The following is a 17452-nucleotide window of genomic DNA, read 5'->3' on the forward strand; positions in this document are numbered from 1 at the left end:
AGAGGGCAGCAGATTCAGGAGAAATTTGAGGAAGCATTTTTTTTACAGAAAGGGTGGTGGATTCATGGAATAAACTTCCATTTGAGGTGGTAAATACAAAGACTGTAAAGGAATTAAAAAATGCCTGGGACATGCATAAGGCTATCCTAAGGAAAAGTAACATGTAATATGGGTAGACTTGACGGGACTTTTTGGTTCTTATCTACCGTCAAATTCTATGTTTCTATGACTGTTATGTTGTGTTTGTTGAGTATTATCTCCATATTTTATTTGCTATGGTTAACTAGGGCTAAATATAAATATAAAGTAATCACTCTGTAGTATGTAGATGGATCACTCCATTGTGTGTGTAATGCAATAGAACAACTACAATTTTCAGATTTAAATAAAAGAAACATGAGGAAAAATTATAATGAAAAAAATTCACTATGATTAATATTACACATTTTGGGCTATTATGAGTGCCGCGCTAACTTTAGCGCAAGGGCTATATGGGATATTTTGCGTCTTTAACATGTGTCGTGTTAGTGTGACTTTAGAGCTCTGGTTAAATGTTACGGGAGACAAAAAAGTTGCACAAAAAAACATCTAAAATACATTTAAAAATACAATTACACTCATATTAACACTGTCAGGTAATTTATTTATTTATTTTAAAAATATTGCATGTAAAAGTTATAAGAACTCAATAATTGTGGAACACATATATTTAACAAAGATTTTTTTTTTTTTTTTTTTGGCTAAACCTGTGCTGTGTTTGGATTTGTTATATCTGTGAGAGCAGAGTATTTTGTGTATTTTTTAACAAAAGTTTAAAAGATTAAACAATTAAGGCAATTTTCACAGCCTTCTTCGCTCATATTTACCAATGGTGCCAATATTAGTGGAGGGCACTGTATTTTAACAAAAAATCATCATGATCATATATATATAAAAAAGAATATTTATTTAAGAATAAATATAACATATTCTTCTATGTGAAAAACATTGGAATGTAAAATATTCATAATTCGTGTCAGGTAAGCACACTTTAATAAACACGGTCAGGTTAGCGCACGAGTATGGATGTTAGGTCTTTTTTGCAGTTTGTGCGCTGCATTGAAATCTGTGAGAGAATGCATTAACCTGTCATGATATATGAAGTTCCATTTTTTGCGCGTTGGGTTTTTGGTCTCGCAAAAACTTTCAACTCATTATAAAGTCAGACTAGTAAAAATTAAACTTTCATGACTCAGATAGGGCATGTCATTTTAAACAACTTAGTTTATTTTTATCATCAAATTTGCTTTGTTATCTTGGTATTCTTTGTTAAAAGCTAAACCTAGGTAGGCTCATTTGCTAATTTCTAAGCCCTTGATGTTGCCTCCTTTCCCAGTGCATTTGTACAGTTTTTGACAGCTAGACATTGCTAGTTCATGTGTACCATACATATAACATTGTGCTCACTCCTGTGGATTTACCTAGAAGTCAGCACTAATTGGCTAAAATGCAAGTCTGACAAAAGAACTGAAATAAGGGGGCAATCTGCAGAGGCATACAGGTAGATACAACGTAATCACAGAGGTAAAAGTATATTATACTCCATATTATGCAAAACGGGAGAATGGGTAATAAAGGGATTATCTATTATTTTAAAAAATAAACATTCAGGAGGAGACTGTCCCTTTAACTATTGTACTATTGCTGTGCAAATAACTGTGTTTAAAGGGCTATTCTAGTGAAGAAAATGACATGCTCAAATTTCTTAGAGTATGTAATTTAGCTCTAGGCTCTGCAAATCTATGTGTTTAACTCCCCCCCCCCCCCCCGCAAAGTTGTTAAACACATAGTTAAAGTACTAATTGGGAGCCATAGCTAACTGCTGGTCCTTTGCAGTCATAGCTGGTGAGCCAATCAGCAGCAGTAGTCACATAGATTATTTCAAACAAGGTATTGTGCATATCCATGGACCTACTAATAATGCATCAGTCTCCTTGATTTCTCTATCATCTCCCAGTAATTCTAGGGATGCTATTCTGTGTTCAAACCACCACAATTCAAAACCTATTAAGGAGCATTTATGAATGATCTATTTATTATTTATGGTTCCAATGAAAATTCTTGAATTTCTTAAGCCGTAGATGCAGTTTGTGGTGCGGCCTCACTCATGCAAACCTGTAATTGCAAGTTAAGAATCAGTGGTCATAAAACCGCTGCTTCCAGGGCAGGACTGGAAACTTTTGGCCCAAGGGGAAAGTACAACCAAGGTATTTCATTGTAAAACGAAAAAGCCGCAGCGACTGTCTTCATTGGGATATTAATGTCCCTAAATACAATCTTTTTCCTAAAAGGAAATGAACACACCAAAAGCTAAAAATAAATAATTAAATTACAAACACTTAAAATACACAATATAGTATTTTACATATATAAAACACTACACGCACCTGTACAATATACCCATAATCCTCCAGCTCATTAAGGTTTATTTTTTATGTGCAATTTGCACTATAGTACTGTAGCAAAAGAGGCGGAGTGTTGTTTGACACATGCAAATTGATATTGCCTCTAACATTTCGCCATTGGCAGACAACTATTGCCTCTTACCGTATAGTATAGTAAACTGCGTCTTGGCGACACTGTCTTCTAACAGTGATTTGATATCTTTAGAACATTTTACCTGCAATTGAAAGGGATCAGTCAACACACATGCTCTTCAATCTGTGATGTATTCGCTAAACCCACCAAATCCACATTTTGTTTTCATGTGCCATTTGCACATTTGTTTTTCAGATTAAAAAACCAGGAGATAATGATTTCATGTTTGCTTGTTTTTTATTTGTGAGGTAGAGATTTTGGGCTATTAAAATCATATTTTCTTCATTATATTTATTATCCTTTGTTAAAAAGCAGGGATGTAAGCTTATGAGTGTGCACGTGTCTGCAGCACTAAATGGCAGCAGTTTTGCAGCAATGTTATACATTAGCAAGGACACTAGATGGCAGCACTATTTTCTGTCATTTAGTGCTTCAGGCATGTGCACACTACCTACCTAGGTATCTCTTCAACAAAGACTATCATAAGAAGGAAGAAAATTTGATAATAGAAGTAAATTGGAAACTTTTTAAAATTGTATTCTCTATCTGAAAGAAAAATTTGGGTTTTTATACTCCTTTAATATTTCTTGTTGCGTTAGCGCAGTTAAACACGATCAGGTTTGCGCGACTTGTTGGGTGTTAGTTTTTTATTCCACTTTTCACGCTCCATTAAAGTCTATGGGGGAATATGTTAATGCAGTTGCGATATTCGAACTTCGGCTTTTTGCGCATTTCGGGTTAGTGCTCATGTTAAAAAAAAATAATTTCAACTTGTAATACACATGCTACCTGACACGTGCAAAATGTTTACTTGTAACAGAGTTAACACGCGAGCAGTGAGCACAAAATACAGCTCCAAAATGTTTAATTATGCGCAGTGAAAACAACATTGTAATAAACTTTCACAATTTATTTTGCCTCCCCCCCCCCCCCCTGTAATTCAAATCAGAAAATGGTAGTTTTCCAGCACTCCCAGAGGTTGGAGTGCATTTCATCGAATGTATCATTATTGTACATGCTACAAAGTGCTTGCTTAATATGTGCAGGAGCTTATTTACAGCTGTTCTTAAGTGGCCACATCGAAGGAGATAAGATAAACAAAACTCAAGAGATGTATGTCCCTGGACTGCAAAATGCAAATTTCGATATACCTACTTTTAAAAAAATTATTTTGACAAACAACATTTGCAACTCCATGAGTCATTCTTGATGTATATATATATATATATATATATATATATATATATATATATATATATATATATATATATATATGTGCCAGTAACCTTTACAATTTACTGTTAATAATTATTCAGTATATTAAAACAAATAGCAGTAATATTTCTGGAAATCATCCATCATAAGGGTTAAATGATAAAATGTCATTTAAATTGTTATCTCTGAATATATTAGTGTGAGTTATACCTGACACACACCACTGTTCTTCGTATGTGAGATCAAGGGTGGAATTAATTAATCAACACTTCTGTTAAATAAAAACTCTATTTCTAAGGACAGAAAAACAAAGTGCCAGTATTATTTATGCAGCTACGAATAAAGCAAGAGGTGTTACCAGATAGGTTGCACAATGACAAAACCAGTTTTTATAGTTGTCCCTCCTTGTTTTTTTATATTTAATTACTGTTTGTTCTTTCTACAGAATGTATCTGAAATTATTTTCATTATATATTAAATCAACAAAACAAACACTATAGTATTGACTAATTCACAAACATTGCTAGATATAGAAATAGAACATTGTATTCACTGTTGCCCAATGAATGAGTCTTTTAAAGGGGACATTAAAGGGACAGTTTACTCAAAATAATTCTCCCCTTTAATTTGTTCCCAATTATCCACTTTACCTGCTGGAGTGTATGAAATTGTTTACAAGTATTTCCACTACTCTTATATTGGCATTTGAAATAGTTAATTTAGCCTGTGGTATCCCCACCTATCCTTGACCTTAAGGCTGTGACACACTGCAAGCGATGCGGTGCGATGTAAAGCAGCTGCTTCGTGTCGCATCGCTTCTGAAGTTCAGATATTTAATCTCTGAGCGCTCAGCTACGCAACCTGATGCAGCAGAGTGCTCAGAGATGAAAAGACAGGACACACTGAGCGCGCACAGCCGCATCTACAGGCTGCGCACCGCTCCGCTTGCAGTGTGTCACAGCCTTTAAGGACAAGCTGTGTAAACACAGCCAGCAGAAGATATTACACTCCCAGTGGGGTATAGAAGAGATAAGGTAATACAATTTAAATTTTCTATTGTTTTCTCCAAGTATTGGTGATTGGTTTACAGACAGATATAAGATAAAGAAGCATGTTTATGTACACAATGTGATAAAGTAATGAGATCAGAATATATCCACAAGCTCAACCCATTTTATTAGGTTGTGGCTTTAAAACACAACATCAGCTAATTAATAAACACAAATAAACCTTAAAAAGCAAATCTTCTACATTTTCATAAATCAGCAATCAAGCACTGCATTACAAAATTAATGTTTTAACCCCTTAATGACACAGACGTACCCTATACATCACATGTCCTAGGGGTTCTGAGCCCTGTAATTGCAGGTGCCTCAATGACAGAGGTGAGAACGTGCTATTACTGCATGCATCAGTCCCTGAATAATTCAAAAATAGCGTGGCCTTACCGCTGTTGGAGAGACCCAGAACCCTTAGAGTAAAAACAACAGCCACTATAGTTGAGGGGGTAAAATAATTTATCACCGTCATTTTGTTAACAAAATTTGCAAGGCTTTGTGAATGAAGAGCAAGTCAAGGATTTATCTGGTGAAATTCATGTACTCTAGGCTACTTTGCCTGGCCAATTAGGAACAATTATAAATAAGCTTGTACTCACCTAACTAATCACAGTGAAGGATGTTACAGCCTGTGATGAATAAATAAAAAGAAGCAATGTTTACCTGATAAATGTATTTATTTCATTATGGTGAGTGTCCACGAGCCATCACGTGTGGGGATATTCCCCTCCTGACCACTAGGAGGAGACAAAAGTAGATGAGTTAAATAGTAAAGCAGAAAGCAGGAGAAGTGCAAAACAAATACTTAAAGTGCCATAAAACATGTTGCGATCTGTGCATATCCTAAAAGGGCTAATTAGGCAAAGAAAGTTTGCATAAAATTTTTTTAAAAATTGCTGGCAAGTGTTTTGAAATAATTTTCAAATATAAGCAAAAATTACTTACAGCCATGCTGTCTGGAGCACTGTGCTCCACCCCCCTTATCAGTGTTTAGACACAAGCATTGTATTTCAACTGAGTTCACAGTTTCTAGGCTTCAGCAGATAATTCCTTTGCATTTTTGCATTCTACCAAAGCAACAATAAACATAGATACAGCCATAGAAGGAAATCTGTGGGGGAGTTAGTGCTTTACAATTTGGAAACCTAAAAGAAAGGTTTAATGGCAAGACACTGCAGTATAAATTAGCAGGTAAAGTAATTAAAGTACATATTATTATATTTTGTCTCTATCCAAACATGTTTTATATCCCTTTAACAAAAAGAAAGGATGGGACTTGTGGACCCTCACTACCATGAAAGATATTAATTAATCAGATAAGCATACATTTTTTTTCTTTCACCAGATAGTGAGAGTTCACGAGCCATCAATTGTGAGAATCAATACCCAAGCTATGGAGTCCATGAGTTCACTGTGAATGGGGGACAAATAGTGAAGGCAGAACATTACAATTGAGACACTACGGCCCACAGAACTCTCCTGCCAAAGGCAGCTCCAGAAAAAAACATACACATTAAAGTGATAAAACTTAGAAAAAGACCAAGTAGCTGCCTTACAAATCTGAACAAAGGAAGCCTCATTAAGAAAGGCCAAAGAAGTAACGACCGCTCTAGTTGAATGAGCAGTAAAGCGCTCAGGGGGAGATCTCCCTGCTACCAATTAAGCCTTGCAAATTAAAGTGATTGTAAAGTTTAACAAACAAGTGCCTGGTATCTAAAACTAATCTTAAAAACAGGGACACTTTAATTAATTAAACTTTACAATGAAGCTTCTTTTTTAAATACTTATCTTTCTTTATGGAAACCAGACCGTCGATCCTCCACCCGCATCTTCTGTAGTTAGCACAGCGATGACGAACCCGGCTTCCTCCAATTGTTGCGTGTCCCCACGAGCTGGATGCCAAAGAGGGGCATGCAATGATTGGAGGAAGCTGGATTCGTCATCGATATGCTAACTACAGCAGGAGATGCGGGCGGAGGATCTGTTTTTCATAAAGAAAGGTAAGTATTTTAAAAAAAGAAGCTTCATTGTAAAGTTTAATGAATGAAAAAGCCCCTGTTTTTAAGATTAGTTTTAGATAACAGACACCTATTCATCAAACTCTACAATCACTTTAAGCCAAACTGCTTAAGTACCTGCCGTAGCTTTCTGACCTTTGTGTGGCCCAGAAAAATTTAAAAATTAATAAAACAGAGAAGAAGAAAGTCTGAAATATTCTGTGACTTTCACATAATATTTAAGAGCTCCAACAACATCCAAATTGTGAAGAAGACACTCTTTAGAATTCGTAGGAACTGGACAAAAAGAAGGAGCCCCAATTTCCTAATTGGTTGATACCACTTTAGCAAAAAGTATAACTAAAATCAGAAAACGAGCTTCGCAGGACAAAGCTGAAAGATCAGAGACTGTTCTAGCAGAAGTAATAACTAGAAGGAAAAGTGCCTTCCAAGATAAAAGCTGAAAATCCAAACCACGCATTGACTCAAAAGGAAGATTTTCAAAAACTGTCAAAACCAGATTCAGATTCCAAGGAGGAGAAACTGGACAAATAACTGGTTTTATCCTGATCAGAGCCTGAACAAAGGCCTGGAAGTCAGGGATTTTAGCCTTTCGTTCTTATGAAACAGAACATAAAGAGATGATATCTGACCCATCAGATAATTGGTTGATAACCTTTATCTAAGCCTTCCTGACAGAACTTAAGAGCTCTAGCAATTCTAGAAGAATTTCAACTGAAACCTTTGCATGAAAACAACGCACATAAAAGGTTTTCCAGACTTTATGATAAATATGTCTGATACCAGATTTCCTAGCCTGAATGAAGGTATAAATAACTTTCTCAGAAAGACCTCTCTGAGACAGAATTAAGCATTACATTGCCATGCCATCAAATTCAGAGGTTTGAGATGTTGATAAAAGAAAGGACCTTGAGAGAGAAGATGGACCAATTCTTGCTTGATTCTGTCTATCACCCTGGATAGCATCTTAAATGGAGGAAACATGTAAATCAGGTTGAATGACCAAGGGACCAGTAGATCATCTATCAGAATCGATTAAAGAAAGAGATGCAGAACCAAAAGCCTGTAATTACTTTCTATCAACAGCCCATACACTCACTAAAATGTTTAGGAGTGGGTTGTGTGCCAGGGTATATATAAATAAACAGTTAAACACAGAAAACAAAATATAGAACCACTTGGCACACACTTAAGTTACATTGGTCACATAATGGGGCCTAGAGTTGAAACACAACTTTTTAATAAGACTACTAAAAAGTATCAGTTAAAAGTACCTCGGATAAGATACAAGAATGTATCAACATATCCAATTACTGTTGGTCTTTAACATTAGTAAGGATTGTAACAAATTAAGAGCATCAAAGGACTAAGAGGCGTATTACTGACTATGATTGATGAACAGTGGGAAATCAGTGGGCTTAAAAAAATAAAGTCAGACTCTTAACAATACCAGTAACATAACTATCAGAAAAACCTCCCAAATAGTAAAAGCTTTCTGTATTTAATTAACTTTATAAAAATTAATTCCCCAGTTAGCTCAGACAGGCGAACGCCTGACGTGTGTTTTGCCGGAGCTTTTTCAAAGTCGTAAGCGGCCCCATTAAGGGCCAATACTTACTATTTCATTATCCAATCCTGATGAAGTGAAACAACACACCTCTACAGTGGGCAATCTTTATTGGTCCAAGGGGAGTACCAATCACCGGCCACCACACGTTCACACATAGAATGCCCCTATTTTACATCACTGGGGGCATTCATCTATCAGACTTGCCTGAGGGTCCCAAAGCCTGTCACAATACTGAGGCAGTTTGTGATTAGTGTAGGCCATGAGATCTATTTCTGCCAGAAACCATATCCACAGACCAAGACTTAAGTCACAAAGCTAGCCTAGCTAAAACAGCTAATGCAGCATTCTTAGCATTGATGCAAATCATTTCCACTGCTGCATCACAAATAATGGAATTTGCTGTTCTCTGGAGATTAATACAAACCTAGATCTCATCCAGAGTGGGTTCCCAAGAAATAAGTTCAGAGAGATTGTCAAACCACACAACAGTGGCAGCAGTGACGCAGCCTACACTGACTGCTGGCCCAAACATAAAACATGTAAGCTAAAAAGGATCACCAAAAAACCTTCAAGTTTTCAATCTAAAGGATCCTTGAAAGAGGAACTATCCTCAAAAGGAATATTAATACAAGTTGCTTTACTGTAACAGGTCTTTCCTCTATCTCTAAAGCAATTAAAAATTTGCGAAATAATCCAGGAATAGGCTTAAAACTGAAATTAAAGGACAAATCATCTGCTACAGCAACAGGGTCTTGAGACTCAGAGACTAACCTCAGAAAAAGAATCTTCAGAGTCCGAAACACCCCTATCATAAATGCGTAACAGAGTGGCCACTCCTAAAGGAAGTCCCTGAAGAGCTAAAGTTGGACCTATTTCAAATCCTTGCAAGCGTATGTGCTTATCAGCTGGAAGTAAACAATTTAAAACCTCACTAATAGCAGATTGAATATAATCCTTAGGTTTTGGTGATAGTTCAGATGAACTTTCCTGAGAGCAACTTTGATTAAGTATAAACCTTTGGACATTCTGAAATGCAGAAAAACACTGTTTAGGATTAGCAATAGACTCAGGACATGAGGTACAAAGCTGAGCAGGGACACACACCTGAGCATCCTTACAAAGCAAACACAAAATAGAAGGGTTTAAAGTAACAGAGGATCTTCCTTCTAGATGATCATCCTGCAGACCAGAGGCCTGAGCTGCACTAGTTTGCTCTTTAGTAACAGTAAGGATTTAAATTAGGCATTAGAGATAAACTGAAGCAACTAGGCAGTATACAGCACAGAAATAGATAACCGAGAAGAGGAAAAAAGGCACAACGTATCACTGATTAACCCTTAAAAGGTAAACAGTAAACATACTGTTCTAATACATGCCAAACACCCCCCCCCCCCTGTAAAAATGCTTACATAGCATATAACACAAGACATAAAGGGTTAAATAAAATTTGTGTGTGCAACAAGATCAATTTCAATACCCATTCCCTCAACCTTCTGACTCTCACAGAAACTTGGTTCTCTCTTTTAGACAGCCTCTTCACTTCAGCCACACCCCTTGGTCTGGAAACAGATAAGGAAGTGGTGTAGGTATTTTACTTTCCTCTTGTTGCACCTTTCAACAAATACAACCTCTCTTTCCTCACATTTTCTTCCTTCGAAACCCATATGATTCACTTATTCTCTTACTTTGCTGCCTGGCTACCTTGTCCTCCATTACATATGCAGCGTCGCCCGCAAAAGCCGGCGACGCCAGTTTTTACGCGATTTTGGTATTACATATACGACGTAGCATACAAGTTACGCGCGTATATTTCACCCGTCGGACGTATTTTTTTTACCCATAGACTATCATAGAACAGACGCGCAATTTGGTATCCAATATACAGCGTAAATCTACTCCATTCTCATCTCGCCACAAATTGCAGGCGCAGCAACCCTTGCACTGACTAAAAAAACAATGTAACTCTCTGAAGGCCTAACAAACGCATGCGCAATCACATACATATCAGCCGCAAATCTCAAACAGTTAAACCTCTTCTAAGCATTTATAATTCCTGCCCCTGCAAGTGTGTCAAACCAATCACAAACAGCACAACCTCTCACCTGCAGCCTTAAAACACCTGGCAATGCACACCCTCATTAGCCACCATGTTTCCCCTGCTTTATCTCCAATACGTAGAGAGACAGCATCGTGGGGCACAAGGGGTGCTGGAAGCCCTACAAGCCCCTGTTGTGGAGGATATACCTGCTGATGCTATAGTTGCTGCTGAGGTCCCTGGTCATGGTACTGTAGCTGTCCCTGCTCCTGCTGCTGCTGTCCCTGCTCCTCACGCTGCCCCTGCTGCTGTTGTTGCTGTAGCTGGTTATAGGCCAGCAGGGCCTATAAGACGTCGGCATCAGCAGAGGGGAAGAGCAAGGGCACCAAGGATACACAGGGTTAGGGTCACCCTGTTTGGAATGACAGAAGGGGAGGTCAGGGAAAAGTATCGCTTGACTTCTGCAAGCCTCATTGACCTATATGAGGTCTTGAAGGATGATATTGATCCTCAAGTGAATAGGAACCGAGCTCTGACTGGTATGCAGAAGTTGTTGTGTGTTGAAAACTTCCTGGCATCCGGCTCATTCCAGTCAACAGAGGGCCTTGTGTCTGGCCTAGCGCAGTCCACCTTCTCCAGGCTCCTAGGGGAGGTTTTGACTGCTCTAGATAACCAGACACAGCGATACATTCATTTCCCCCGTACCCCCCAGGAATGGAACAGTCTTAAACAAGGCTTCTATCGACTGGGGGGTATTCTCAATGTCATGGGGGCAATTGATTGCACACATGTGCGTATCGTGGCCCCACATGAGGAGCCATTCCTCTATATTAATAGGAAAGGGTTTTACTCCTTGAATTGCCAGATGATACCACTCTGAAATTCACACATGTGTATGCAGGCTTTCCAGGGAGTGCCCATGATTCCTACATCCTTCCTTATTCCAGCTTTTTGAATCTGGAACACTCTCGGGAGGTTGGCTGCTTGGTGAGTATGCACTACCTTCATTCTGTCTGTATATTTCTACTAAAGGGACACTAAACACAAAATAATTATCTCATGTTTCAGATAGAGAATACAATGTTAAACAACATTACAATTTACTTCTATTATCTCATTTTATTTATTCTTTAGATATCCTTTGTTTAAGAAATAGCAATGCACATAGATGAGCCAATCATATGAGGCATCTATGTACAGCCACCATTCAGCAGCTAATGAGCATATCTAATATGCTTGTCAGCAAATGATATCAATAGAATGGAGCAAATTACATAATAGAAGTAAATTATAAAGTTGAATAAAATTGCAGGTTCTTTTTAACTCATGAAATAAGAAATGTGTGTTTCATGTCCCTAAAGGGACAGTATACTATAAATAGTTTTTCACTTAAAAGGATATTTTCTTCAAATGGCATGTTCTATCTGAATCATGAAAATAGAATTTTGTCTACACTAATCCTGGCATAAAAGTAGATTGCTTACAATGCACCAATTTAATGTTTTTTTTTAAATATATCTTTTAAATGAAATCCATGTTATGTCCCATTAAGCACATGATGAACCTGTAGTAATCATAATACATATGTTACATGACAAGTGACGCAGGGTACGGCTGCAGACCATGGCTGTTAACCCCCTTGGTACACCCTTTTACAGAGCCACAACTCAGGTACCAGAAGGCCCACATACGTACCAGAAATGTCATAGAAAGGAGCGTTGGCCTACTCAAAACCAGATTCAGGTGTCTGGATTTGACAGGCGGAACTTTACAGTATAACTCCAACAAAGTGTGTTCCATTGTCAATGCATGTTGTATTCTACATAACATTGCTGTGGACACACGTATATTGGGGGACATAGAACCAGACCAAGATCAGCAGCTGATTCCTGTACCTGAGGATGTGGACAGGGGGACACTGAAGGGGAATGAAGTGAGGGACTTTGTCATCCGTAAATACTTCACCTGTAAGTTACTTGTTCATAAGTACAGTAAACCGTAACATTCACATGTATTATGATGTTTGACTGTACCTCACCAACCATTGCATGTGTATATATCATGTCTTGCAGAATTACATACTGCGGATTTCCACTGCATGTAAGTGAAACTACTACATCCCACCCCCCTTCCCTTAACCACCCTAATTACTGAAAATGTCTCATTTGTTTAATTCATGTTTAGGTCACTATGATTTATAGACTATCATTAAGAAGAATGAAAATGGATGTTTATACCTTATGTTCACACCTTCTGTAAATGCATTATTATTTATATATATATATATATATATATATATACCCATGTGTCAATTTATATTGGATGTGAGAAACCTTGATTCACATCTTATAAGTGAATATTACTATATGTACCCTTCATACACATCTATGTTATGTGGTTTATAGAACATGAATATGTCATAAACATGATAATATTACCTTTTTATTGCCATTTCCACACAGGTCATATTATATGTTTTAACAATATTAGTGTACTAAAACACACCTCACATGGATGTGACTTCTTGGATGAGGGAGCTGAGGTGACTGTAGTAGATTTCCTTGTTCTCCTGGTTTGAGAAGATTCTGATGTTTCTGCTGGTGTGCTGGCCACAGATGATAGGCTGGAAGCAGTGTCCTGCTGGTGTGTAAAGTGTTCAACCAACACACCCAAGAGTTGATTTTGTTTTCGCCATTTATTGTCCATCTGCATCTGCATATCAGACAGAATTCGCATCATCTGTGACTGGTTTTGAACACTTCCACTTAATGATGCTGCCATGTCCCTCTGCAGCTCTATGCTACGTTTGTGTAACCTCTCTTGGCTCCTGAAGAACCTCTCTTGGCTCCTGAAGAACCTCTCTTTGCTCCTGTGGAACCTCTCTTGGCCTCTTTGTCTGCTCTAAGAGCTTGTTATGAGCCTGCTCTGGAGTGCAATGTATTCCTCACCCAGGGGAGAATACAATGCATCCACAGCAGCAGGGCTTCTAGTTGCTTGAGGTGCAGGTTCAGCTGCATCTGCTGGTTCTGTTGGGACAGGTTCAGCTGCATCTGCTGGTTCTGTTGGGACAGGTTCAGCTGCATCTGCTGGTTCTGTTGGGACAGGTTCAGCTGCATCTGCTGGTGCTTGAGTACTTTCAGCTATATTTTCATCTGCAGATGGTGGAGCTCTCCCAATGATGAGGATGGTGGAGCTCTCCCAAGTGATGGGGATGGTGGAGCTCTCAGGGTGGATTGATAGTCCGACTGATGACCAGTGTGTGACCACTCAGCCTGTCCAGTTGGCACTTCTTGTGACATAATCTGTGGGTAAAAGCCATGACTGGTCTGAGATTGTGTTGGGGGGGGGGGGGGGTAAATACATGGACCCTTTGTGGCTGTATTGGCTCCCCCTTAAAGCCAAAAGAAGAATATTCCTCTGGCCAGGAATCTTGCCAGGGGTCATATGGCAATGGTGGTGGCATCACTCCCGGGTCCTCAACTGAAGCCATCCAACCCTGCTCATGCCTGGGAGCATACTGTTCATGTGTTTGCCTGAAGACTGGTGGTGGTGGCTGCATGCCTGTGACTGGTGGTGGTGGCTGCATGCCTGTTACTAGTGGTGGTGGTGGTGGCGGCGGCATGCCTGTTTGTATCCTCGTGACAGGAGGTTCTGTGGAGGAGTCAAATGATGAGAGGGATTAGTACAGTCAGATATATGTCCATGTGGGCGTACATTGATACATGCTAGGGCCTATACTGATTCTCATGTTAAACTCTATAACATGCATGTGCACATTGTGATTTGTGCTATGAGGGATTTTAATATGCACAGTATACAGGTATGTGTTTCATACAATAGTTATGTGTACATGTCAATGATGGAAAAAATGTGCTCTTTAAGTGACACTATGGTCACACAATTTACTTTAGCCTGATGTAGGCACAGAACCTGCTTTCTTGAGCTAAAAGTATTGTGATGGCTATAGTGTCCATTTACTGAAAACTCTACATGTGGCTTGTGGCCTGTGTTACTCTGAGACATGTTAGTATATTGCACTATTCCACCTCATATCATGAATTGCATTGTGTTAAGTAGCATTAATGTCAAATATAATTGTAGATGTTTTAGTTAGTAGGCCAAATACCATGCTCCTCATTGTGTACATGAATGTGTGATATTAAAGGATGTTATATCTCAAATACATATAATACTGGTGTGTGGAATGTTACTCACCAGCATGATGTGCTGTGGTTGCAGCCCCTGAGTCACGAGCCCCTGGAAGTCCACGGACTGCTGTGATTCTCAGGGACCTGCGTATCATCTCCTGCCAGGTGTTATATTCTATGTCCAGGGATGGACCACCGCCTGTTCCCCTTTGGTGCATAGCTTCCTGCCCCATCTTTTCTTTCACCCACCTCTTGCAGTTATTCCACCGCTTTTTAAGGCCCTCAACAGTCCTCCTCTGCGGGGCCACACTGTTGATGGCATCCTCTACCGCCAACCATGCTGTTTTTCACCTTTTGGCACTGCATTTGCCCTTCTCCTGCCCAAAGAGGGCACTGTAATTGTCCATGATGGCCTGTACTAGGGCAACATTTTCATCAAATGAGAAGTTGGGACATCTCAGCCTCTCATCCTCCATGGACACCTGGCTTGCTCCCTGTGATGTCCCTGGTGTGGGTTTCTCCCTATCCTCTCCCTCCTCCCCCCTTCTGTCCCCATGTGCACCCTCTGTCCCTCTCCTAGATGTGCCTGGTCTCTGGGGCTCTCGGGCATCTCCCCTCCCATCATCCCTTCTAGCTCTCCCTCTCCCCACTCCACTTACTCCCTGACGGGGACTCCACTGCTCCTCCTGTCCTCTACAATACTCCTCTCCCTGCCACTCCTCTCCCCTCCTCCCATCCGCCCTACCTCTCCCTGCCATCCTCACACTCGCACACTCACACTCCCAGTTCAATCACACACAATCACAACCAAACACTCAGCCTATCACACTGTAGAATTGAAATAAAATGTGTGAGGTGTTAGAAAAAAAAGTGTGGTGTATTTGTATATGCATGTATGCAAAATGTGTGCAATATGTAAAAATATGTGTAAGTGTACAAGCTTAATCAAACAACAATGCGACCTAACTAACTCCTCTGTTTGCGCCAATCTCTCTACTCTAATACTCCACTCCACTGTAGTGTGCTGTAGCTCAACGAACCATCCAAACACACTGAAGAAAATGGCGGCTGTGCATGGGTTTAATTTTGAATAGCGTAATTACGTGTGGCATTTTTATATGAAGTCGCGGTTCATTTTTACGAGTGTTAGCCTAATTTGCATAAAACTACTCTTTATTGAGACTTTCCGTGGACAAAATACTGGCATAAGTTACTTGCGACGACTAAAATGTGTATTTCTTTCATGTAATTAGCAAGAGTCCATGAGCTAGTGACGTATGGGATATACATTCCTACCAGGAGGGGCAAAGTTTCCCAAACCTCAAAATGCCTATAAATACACCCCTCACCACACCCACAAATCAGTTTTACAAACTTTGCCTCCCATGGAGGTGGTGAAGTAAGTTTGTGCTAGATTCTACGTTGATATGCGCTTCGCAGCAGGCTGGAGCCCGGTTTTCCTCTCAGAGTGCAGTGAATGTCAGAGGGATGTGAAGAGAGTATTGCCTATTTGAATTCAATGGTCTCCTTCTACGGGATCTATTTCATAGGTTCTCTGTTATCGGTCGTAGAGATTCATCTGTTACCTCCCTTTTCAGATCGACGATATACTCTTATATACCATTACCTCTACTGATTCTCGTTTCAGTACTGGTTTGGCTTTCTACTACATGTAGATGAGTGTCCTGGGGTAAGTAAGTCTTATTTTTTGAGACACTCTAAGCTATGGTTGGGCACTTTTATATAAAGTTCTAAATATATGTGTTTAAACATTTATTTGCATTGATTCAGGATGATCAATATTCCTTATTTCAGACAGTCAGTTTCATTATTTGGGATAATGCATATGAATAAATCATTTTTTCTTACCTTAAAATTGACTTTTTTCCCTGTGGGCTGTTAGGCTCGCGGGGGCTGAAAATGCTTCGTTTTATTGCGTCATTCTTGGCGCAAAAAAATTCTTTGTCATTTCCGGCGTCATTCTTGTCGCCGGAAGTTGTTCGTGTTTACGTAATTTTTTTGACGTTTTGCGCCAAAAATGTCGGTGTCACCGGATGTGGCGTCATTCTTGGCGCCAAAAGCATTTAGGCGCCAATAATGTGGCCGTCTTTTTTGGCGCTAAAAAATGTGGGCGTCATTTTTGTCTCCACCTTTTTTTCACATTTAAGTCTCATTTTTCATTTGCTTCTGGTTGCTAAAGGCTTATTCATTGGCATTTTTTCCCATTCCTGAAACTGTCTTTTAAGGAATTTGATAGATTTTGCTTTATATGTTGTTTTTTCTCTTACATATTGCAAGATGTCTCAGATTGACCCTGGATCAGAAGCTACTTCTGGAAAAACGCTGCCTGATGCTGGATCTAACAAAGTTAAGTGTATCTGCTGTAAACTTGTGGTAACTGTTCCTCCGGCTGTAGTTTGTGATGTATGTCATGATAAGCTTGCTAATGCAGATAGTATTTCCATTAGTAATATTCCATTACCTGTTGCTGTTCCATCAACATCTAATACTCAGGATGTTCCTGTTAATATAAGAGATTTTGTTTCTAAATCTATTAGGAAGGCTATGTCTGTTATTCCTCCTTCCAGTAAACGTAAAAGGTCTTTTAAAGCTTCACATTTTTCAGATGAATTTTTAAATGAACATCATCATTCTGATTTGTCTGTTTCTGATGATGATTTTTCTGGTTCAGAGGATTCTGTCTCAGATATTGACACTGATATATCTTCATATTTATTTAAAATGGAATTTATTCGTTCTTTACTTAAAGAAGTTTTAATCGCATTAGAGATGGAGGAATCTAGTCTTCTTGATACTAAATCTACTAAGCG

This window comes from Bombina bombina, chromosome 1 (genome assembly GCF_027579735.1).
Source record: "Bombina bombina isolate aBomBom1 chromosome 1, aBomBom1.pri, whole genome shotgun sequence".
NCBI classification, from domain to species: Eukaryota; Metazoa; Chordata; class Amphibia; order Anura; family Bombinatoridae; genus Bombina; species Bombina bombina.